The following is an 8,291-nucleotide window of genomic DNA, read 5'->3' on the forward strand; positions in this document are numbered from 1 at the left end:
GGAGATGCAGCCTAAGGACTCCCCCTGTCCTCATTCACGCATACGAGGATGCATCCCTTTGCTCATGAGAGCCCCATAATGGGTGTGCGTGATCAGAGATGCAATGGAGCTGCTCCTCTTCTCATCAACCATGCAGAATAATCAGAATGACTGAGACTAATCTGGGCAAAATACATGCATGCTGGCCGCAGATAAGCCTAACACAAGATCGAACATAGCTGGCTGCAATTGCACCGCCCATAGGGACCTGTCCTAGCAATGATGGGGCTACAGTCAGCGCGCCCAGACCCTGCAGCAAGAGAGAGACATCCACAGCAACATGAGTGAGAGAGAGAGAGAGAGAAACGGCGCTCTATCGCATGCATATCTACTGCGAGCGAGAGAGAGAGAGAGAGAGAGAGAGAGAGAGAGAGAGAATCGCTCTCTACGCCGTCGTGCAACTAGCCTTACCATCCTCCCTTGCCTGTCCATCTAGTCCTGGCTCCATCCTAATCCACAACCACGGACTCGTGCTCTGACGAATGACAGACGGACGAAGAGAGAGAGAGCGAGAGAGAACATCTAGACGCCCGGTGTGTTACCTTTCCCCCTTTTCTTCAGCTTTACCTTTACTATTTAGCATCACCAAATTATGGGGTCCAAAATCCGTTGCACGTGTCATCCTTGCCTTTTGAGACCCTGTTGGTATCTAAATAGATTCTTATCAAAACTTCATTGGTCTACTACTTGGGTCTATTTGCCGTTTCATTAATTAATTAGGCCCTAAGATTCCTTCTCCCAATCTTCCCAAATCAAATGCCCGACGTTCGCCCCGGTTCCCGCCTGCGCACTGGCTCCAGTTCCCACTGTTTTCTACTACGTCGCTAGCACAGCCCTGCAGAGAAAACAGGCTTTGCGCTCACCATTGTTCCCCTAACCATCCTCCTCTCCATGTTCTCTGCTCCAGATGCCCCCCATCGGCATCCTACACCCCTCCTCTTGCCATGCACATGTGCCACCAGAATGTTTACAAAATTCTTGCATTGACTCAGCTCCCACCTCTCCGTTCACTCGAGTGTCGACTCAGCGCCGTCTTTGTCATGATCCCACAAAGAGATAGATGACCGCACAGAAACTCTGATTCCCCTGCTGTCCATATCACCATCACCTCCAATAATATTGACTGTTTGAGCAGATGAAGGACCGAGATCTTTCCATGGAGACGAACGGGCAAATCCATATGCCATGCCTTCACTCCTACCTCCGCTATTGCAATGAGATCTATCTCTCATTGCCCCTTTGGCTTGCCATACACAACCCTTACCGTGCAGACAGACAGGAGGACAGAGACGGGGATCTGCACATGGCCTATGCCGTCACAACAATGAGAAAGAGAGAGGCGCAGACATGTGTAAAAAGAACAATTTTTTTTTTAATAGACTCTCTCTTCGTCTCTCTCCACCACGTGCCCTCAACCCTGACCAAATATTTCCTCCCACTCTCTTTTGATATCAAACCAACAAAGCATCTCCGTAGATGCCACTTAATGAACCCAAAAAAAAGTCGTTTTCGTCTCTACCTCTTCAAAAAAACTAGAAATGTATTAAACTAGAAATGTCCCACATTGATAAAAACAGAGGATGTTTGAGGGTGCAATCGAATACGTTTTAGCCATTAAATTATTATTTTTGAAGCATGTTAACATTATGTTTAAGTTTGAGCTATTTAAGTGGCTTAAGGATCGGGTACTTTTTGAAAAACCATAAACATAGCACCTATATTATTGAGGTCAACTTACAAAAAAGTTACGAATAGCCACAAATGTGGATCTTGTTTACACAACCCTAATGTTAGCACTGTGGACTTTTCCTTGAGAAATGGTACCCATGCATGACTTTGACTTATTACTCCCAGCATATGGCACTATACACAAGCTGCCATTTGGAGTAGCCTACATAGACCATCCTTTAAAAACTTACAATGCTATATATGTCTCATGAGAAGGGAATGAAACAACCATCTTCAGTGTTTGTATTTGGAAAATTTTAATGATAAGAGTGTGCATGCCAAATTTTTACAATTGTAATACCCCGTGCACATGCTAAGTAATTTGACAAAGAGAAGACTTCTGTTTTTTAGTCCAAAACAAAACCATCTTGAAAATCTAAAACAAAATCCCTAGAGCCTTCTAATTGCCAAGTTGACTTGGATTCTTGGCAATTAGAAGGCACTAGGGATTTTGTTTAGACTTTCAAGATTTTGTAGAAGTCTAGACCGAAACACATACATGGATGTTGGAATTAGGGTTGTAGGAAAACCACACAGCTTGAAGAAGACAAAGGAAGCTCAAGACACACAACAGAGAGTGTATTATTTAGTGTGCAATCAAAAAGATAGATAGCCCTAGAATGATGGGCATATATACAATGCATAGAGAAAAACCTCCTAGTGAGGGAAAAAATGCCCCGGTGGTCTTAAATGTGTTCACACACATCACTACCACATGTATATAGTAACAAATGAGGGTTGCAAGAAAACACACACAGCTTGGAGAAGATGAAGGAATCTCAAGGCACACAACAAAGAGTGTATTACTTAGTGTGCAATTGGAAAGATAGATAGCCCTAGAATGATGGGCGTACATACAATGCACGGGGGAAAAATCATAGTGAGGTAACAAACACATGTATATGGTAACAAACCCCCCTTACGACTGATGCAGTGAATGAGAGCTGGCACCTAGAGTAGGGGGAAGTGCCATGCCTTGTGAGGACATGATCAGTCCACAGAGGGGAGTAAGCCCAAAGATTTGTGAAAAGCTTCGAACTTCTCACGAGACATTGCCTTTGTGAAAAGATCTGCAAGGTTGTCCTGCGTTGGCACATAAGCCAAGTTGATCTCTCCCTAGTAGTAATGCACCTCAAATTGCCAAGCATAAAACAAAAACCACTTATGAACACTCATGTGTCAAAACAACTAGCCCAATCTAAGTTTGAAAAATCATGCAAGTCTGGCGGCAATGATCCTCCCTTGGAATAAAACAAGCCAATATATACAGTGCCACTCAAGTAGCGAAAATTCCTCTTGAAAACCTGCCAATGCTTAGACCTTGGGCTATGCATAAATCTGATGACTTGTGAGACTGTAACACTAGGAAGGGAATGGGGTCTAAGGGGGCCTATTTAGTTGCCATGGGATTAAAAAAGAGATTATGGAAGGGGCGAAAGGGTGGATGCCATGTGGACTAAAATGGTAGGTATGGTAGGGTCTAAAAGTAAGTGGTCAAACTTATACTCTTTTCTAAAATATAAAGAGAAAATATCTTATAAATTCGAAAAACTGAACTTTTCTCTAAATAGTTGAGTAAAAACCAATCCTTTTTCTCTCTACTAGTGGCTGCGAGTTTCTCCCCCTATCTCCTAAAAGGAGGTCCCTAAAAAAAGGTGATGATCATTCCCTCTCTCTCTCTCTACTATACCATCTCTCACTTCTCTTCACTTCACCTTGCAAGTTGCTTCTCTTTACTTCTATACCATCTCTCACTTCTCTTCACTTCACCTTGCAAGTTGCTTCTCTTTACTTCCTTTAAGTTTTCCCTTCCAAAAGCTCTACAACAAAAGTTTGAACCTCCTTTCCCTCCTCAAGATTATTGCATTCTCCTCAAGCTAAAGTTCTCCATTTCTCCATGAGCCTCACTAAACACCTCTATCTAAAGCTGAAGATCTGCAACATATCCTTCTGCTAGATCATCCCTCTTTCTTTCCTCAATAGGTTTCTTGCTCCTTCTCCATTAATCTCCCTAGAGAGGATCTACTTCCCTCTCAAGCTTTGCAACATTATCTTCCCCATTAAGCCAACAAGAAGGTGGAGCAGTATAGCAATAAGTGGCATCAATCATCTTTGTGTATCATCAAGAATCTTGATCTTTATACAATTGAGAACATGGATGTGCAATTTCTGATCATAAGTGTTTATCTGCAGGTTGTGCCACTATTCCCCATGGCATCATTACGTACTCAACGACCTAAGAGTGTCATTGACTCCATTTCATGTAGTAATGTACAAAACGACAGTGGATGTTGGGTGACAATGGAGTTCAAACGAAGGATGTGGATGACAATGTAGCCCAGCTCAAGAGGTACACACAAGGTCTCAAGGAGACACATGGCTTCTCGAGCACACCATTGGAAGGGAAGAATCATGGAGTTCAAGCAAACACAAGAAGGAAAGAGGCTTGCGAAGGTGCATCATGTGTATGTTGCTTCACAATTGAAGCTAGAGACAACAGTGGCTCCATCGAGGTTTCTTGCAAACTGTATTTTACTCCTCTTTCAAGTTTTTAGGTTGTCTATTTAGTATTTTTGCCTTGTAAGTTGCTTTTAATGACTGTGAGATTCCCATTGCTTGTTCATGTTTGCAAATGTTTTTCCATCCGATTTTGTAGAGTGGGAATCAATAGAATCCTTCACAGGAACTTTTGAGGCCATCCACACTGACCTTGGTAAGTTACTCTATGTTGGTTGTCCATCTTCTGAGATTGCCTCACGTGACTTTTTTTTTTCATCATACTTATGTCACACCTAGGCAAAATGGGTATGGTAATCTTTCTCTGGTTCACTCGCCAACCTTGGAGAGTTTGGAATGGCCTAAGCCAGACAATGCCTTGATCGTATCAACCAAAAGGAGAATCAAGGTGGATGTGCAAGCAGCACAATGAAGTCCACCTATGGTTCCCACAAAGCCACAGTAATATGATTTATGTCTCTTCATGTGTTAGATCTGATATTGCTGCTAGAGAATCAGTTGACCTACAAATGGGAGACTAAGGTGGTCAACCACTAGGGAGATAGAATCAAGTGCTCTGTAGTTTCTAACAATGTGGTGTTTAGATACCATATTGCGAAGCAAATCTTGTCAATGGTCTTTCCCTATAGAAGATGAAAGTTGACAATGGGAGAATGGGAGGCACTAGACTCTAATGTTGCTGCTAGAGAATCAGTTGACTTGCAAATATGTCTCCAAAATGATGTAGTGCACGACATTGCAGTGAATAATGACTGGCACCTCAGTCACCTTTCCGAGTATCTTAATCAAATATACCTTGCCCAAGCAATATCTCTTTGTAATCAATGAAAAGGTTGTTCGCTCCAGAAAAGAGAAGAGCTTTCTATTTGAGAACATTCCATTTTCGTGATGTATTTTTTAAAAAGCTTGTAACTGACATGGATTTTTCTCCCATTAATGCATATGGTGTTTTGAATCTCGTTTCTGCGCATACTTGTTTATTCTCAACTTGTTCAAGTTTTTTATTGAAACGTGCAATTTCTTTGATGTGGAGCACAAATGTTTTCAATGCTAGTGTATTCAATGCTTTGTCGCATGATTTTGTTTAAAATTATAGTTTTAAGTTATTTTGACGTTAATTTTAAGTGCTTTTTAAAAAGTGAATTTGGGTATATAAGTGACTTTCTAGGTTTTAAGCTTCATTTCTTACATTCACAAAACTATATCTCTAAGCTCTCTTCGCATCTTCTTTGCGGAACGAACCCATGGCAATGTCTTCTTATGCACTTCTCAGACAACCAAAAAAGGTAGGACTTGCGGAGCTACTCAGTGTGTTCGAGGGGACAATTGACATGCAAGCCACTTCCAACCTTCATGCATAGGCATTCAAAAGCTTTCTTGACTACATGGCGCAGCATATGGAAGAATATGCCATAGTCTTTGAGGGATCCGACACGGCGTGGTTGCTAGTGGATTTCCTCAAGCATCTCTATGCAGCCAACAAAAACTTTTTCTTTTTCTTGTTGAGGTTTATTAAAGGTCTCATGGAACGGGAATAAAAAACAGAGGATGAGGATGATCTCATAGATTTGGGCATGGGGTGTATAGGCACCCAACACATTTCTTGGGACATGGTTCTGGCCTTACTTGTGCTTGATGGCATGGATAAGGGAAAATCAAAGGAAAAGGTCAATCAAAGATCACTTGTGACCATTGTGGAGGAATCAAATGAAGTTATCAAAGAGATTGATGAGCAAACTGAAGCATCTATGGCACTTGTCCTCTTGCAAGAGCCAGATTCACTAAGGAGGAAGATCGGATGATAGAGGGAGATGAGGTGCTAGAGGAAGTCCTACACCTTCAAATTCTCACTTTGCATGCAGTGGTGGTCGATGATCATCACTTTTTGTTCCTTGGCGACATTGCAAAAACATTAGGACTCATAGAAGATGAGTCGCTCGCACTCGCAGTGCTTGCTATTTATGCGGGCATGAAGGATCCCAGTGGCAAGGAAGAGAAAGTCAAATTTCAAATTAATTTTGAAGAACAAGGTCTCCCAGCAAGCCTCTCTTTCCTCCCCAATGAAAACAAGCAGAAGCTGGTGCAAACAGTAGCAAGTACACTTGTGGAAATCAAATCATGTGCCTCATTTTACAAAAGCTTCCTGAAAAGTGCCTTTCATCCACACAAATCACTGATCGCAATGGGTAGAGATGATTGGTCTAGCATCAATCTTACAAAGAAAATCTTGAAGAGAAGGATGAAAAATTTGAGGTAAACATATCTTAACTTGGTATATTGTCTATTGTTCCTTACAAAAAAAGTTAGTCGTTTAAACTTTTTTGCAGACAGCATACCATGTTGATAAGTTCGCAATGCGTACTGGAGGTTCACGCAACGCGCCCATGGGTAGGGATAGCTCGCTTTGGCACTACCTGAGCCACCTGGGGCCATTGATTCTTCGAGTTTCTCACACGGAGTTCTTCAAGAATAATTTGCGGAGTTGCTCAAGTGCAAAGCATTAAGTGCCATATTCGGTGAAGATTACCTCACTCTAAATGCTCACAAATGTATATTGGTGGACCGAGAGGTGGCATTGTATGCATTTACAGGCAAGCAGCCAGGCTCATTCCTTTCCCACTGCGCCTTGAGTCTAGGTCAACAAGGGTTGACAAACCTAGAGGAAATTGTAAAATCCCTTGGCATCAAGTAAGCCATTTGTCACATACCCACATATTTAATTCATAGTAAAACTAATCGACCATGATGTAATATGCAAATCAATACATAATAATTGTTTTGTTTAACGATTTCTGTCAACATTCTGTACATGTTTCTTTTTTTATTAATATTTTCCAATAAATTTCATTTTTGCAACACATGCACAGAACCTCAAACATGCAGCGACTCGTCGATCGAGGGACACATTTTGGGGATTTTTTTATGAAACCGGGCCACGAGGGGGCCTACGGGGTCAACGGAACCACCACGAAGCATGACGGTGCCGAACGGGGTTGAACGGTGCAAAAAAAATCCATGTGCACCACGGAGCGTAGGGGGTACATCTGTCACTGCCATTTGACCACCCCGTCGGGTGTCGTCGTGCTCCGTGGTGGTCCCGTTGACCCCTCGTCGCTCGGTTTTGTAAAAAAATCCCCGAGATGTGTCCCCTGATCGACAAGTCGCTACATGGTTTTTTTTTTTGCATCGATCGACCCCGTCAAGTGAGCAGTGCACCGCGGTGGTCCTTTTAAATTTAATATCTTGAACAATTCAAATACTTAAAAAAAGTAATGTACAAAATCAAGTTCAACAATTGTACGAAAGATGATAAGTCTAAAGATGGAGTTGTAATCTCTTGCTATGCGTGCTGATGAAAACATTGCATCTTTAGTCAACCGTCTCAAGAGTATTAAAACGCAACTTATTTATGTCGAAGCCCCAGTGCCAGAAGAAGATTTCATAGTTGTTTTGTTAAAAAGTTTTCCTGATAAATTCCATCATATTGTTACTATTTTAAAAGAGAAAGATCCGCTGCCCTCCTTGGATGGTATCATCAATTCATTATTGCACGAAGAAGAAAGAAGGGTATCCCATACCGATTCTCCCATTATTCCTAGTGCATATATTGTCTCCCATGCAATATCCCCCATCAGTTCTTCTAATACTCCCAGTGCCTATGCAGTCACTAATTGTGCTTCTACCTCAGCTTCATCTTGACCATCCATTGGTACCAGACCTTGTGCCATTTATGGGTGCAACAATTACCAGACAAAGAACTGTTTCAAGAAGAATCCTTGTGTTCACTATGGTAAAACAAATCATCCTTCAAATAAATTATTTCAAAAGGGTAAAAATCAAATTCATGTGATTGAGGGAGACACCAAATCTTTCATATTTTCTGTTGACAATGATATTTTTTAGATCAACTCTTTTCATGTTTTTCCTAGTCAAAATAAATTGTACGAGCTATAGACACTGCCACACATGAGTGGTAAGACATCCCAAATTATCAGTTTTTATTCAAG

Source organism: Adiantum capillus-veneris, chromosome 8 (assembly GCF_014529385.1).
Source record: "Adiantum capillus-veneris isolate H3 chromosome 8, ASM1452938v2, whole genome shotgun sequence".
Taxonomy (NCBI): Eukaryota; Viridiplantae; Streptophyta; class Polypodiopsida; order Polypodiales; family Pteridaceae; genus Adiantum; species Adiantum capillus-veneris.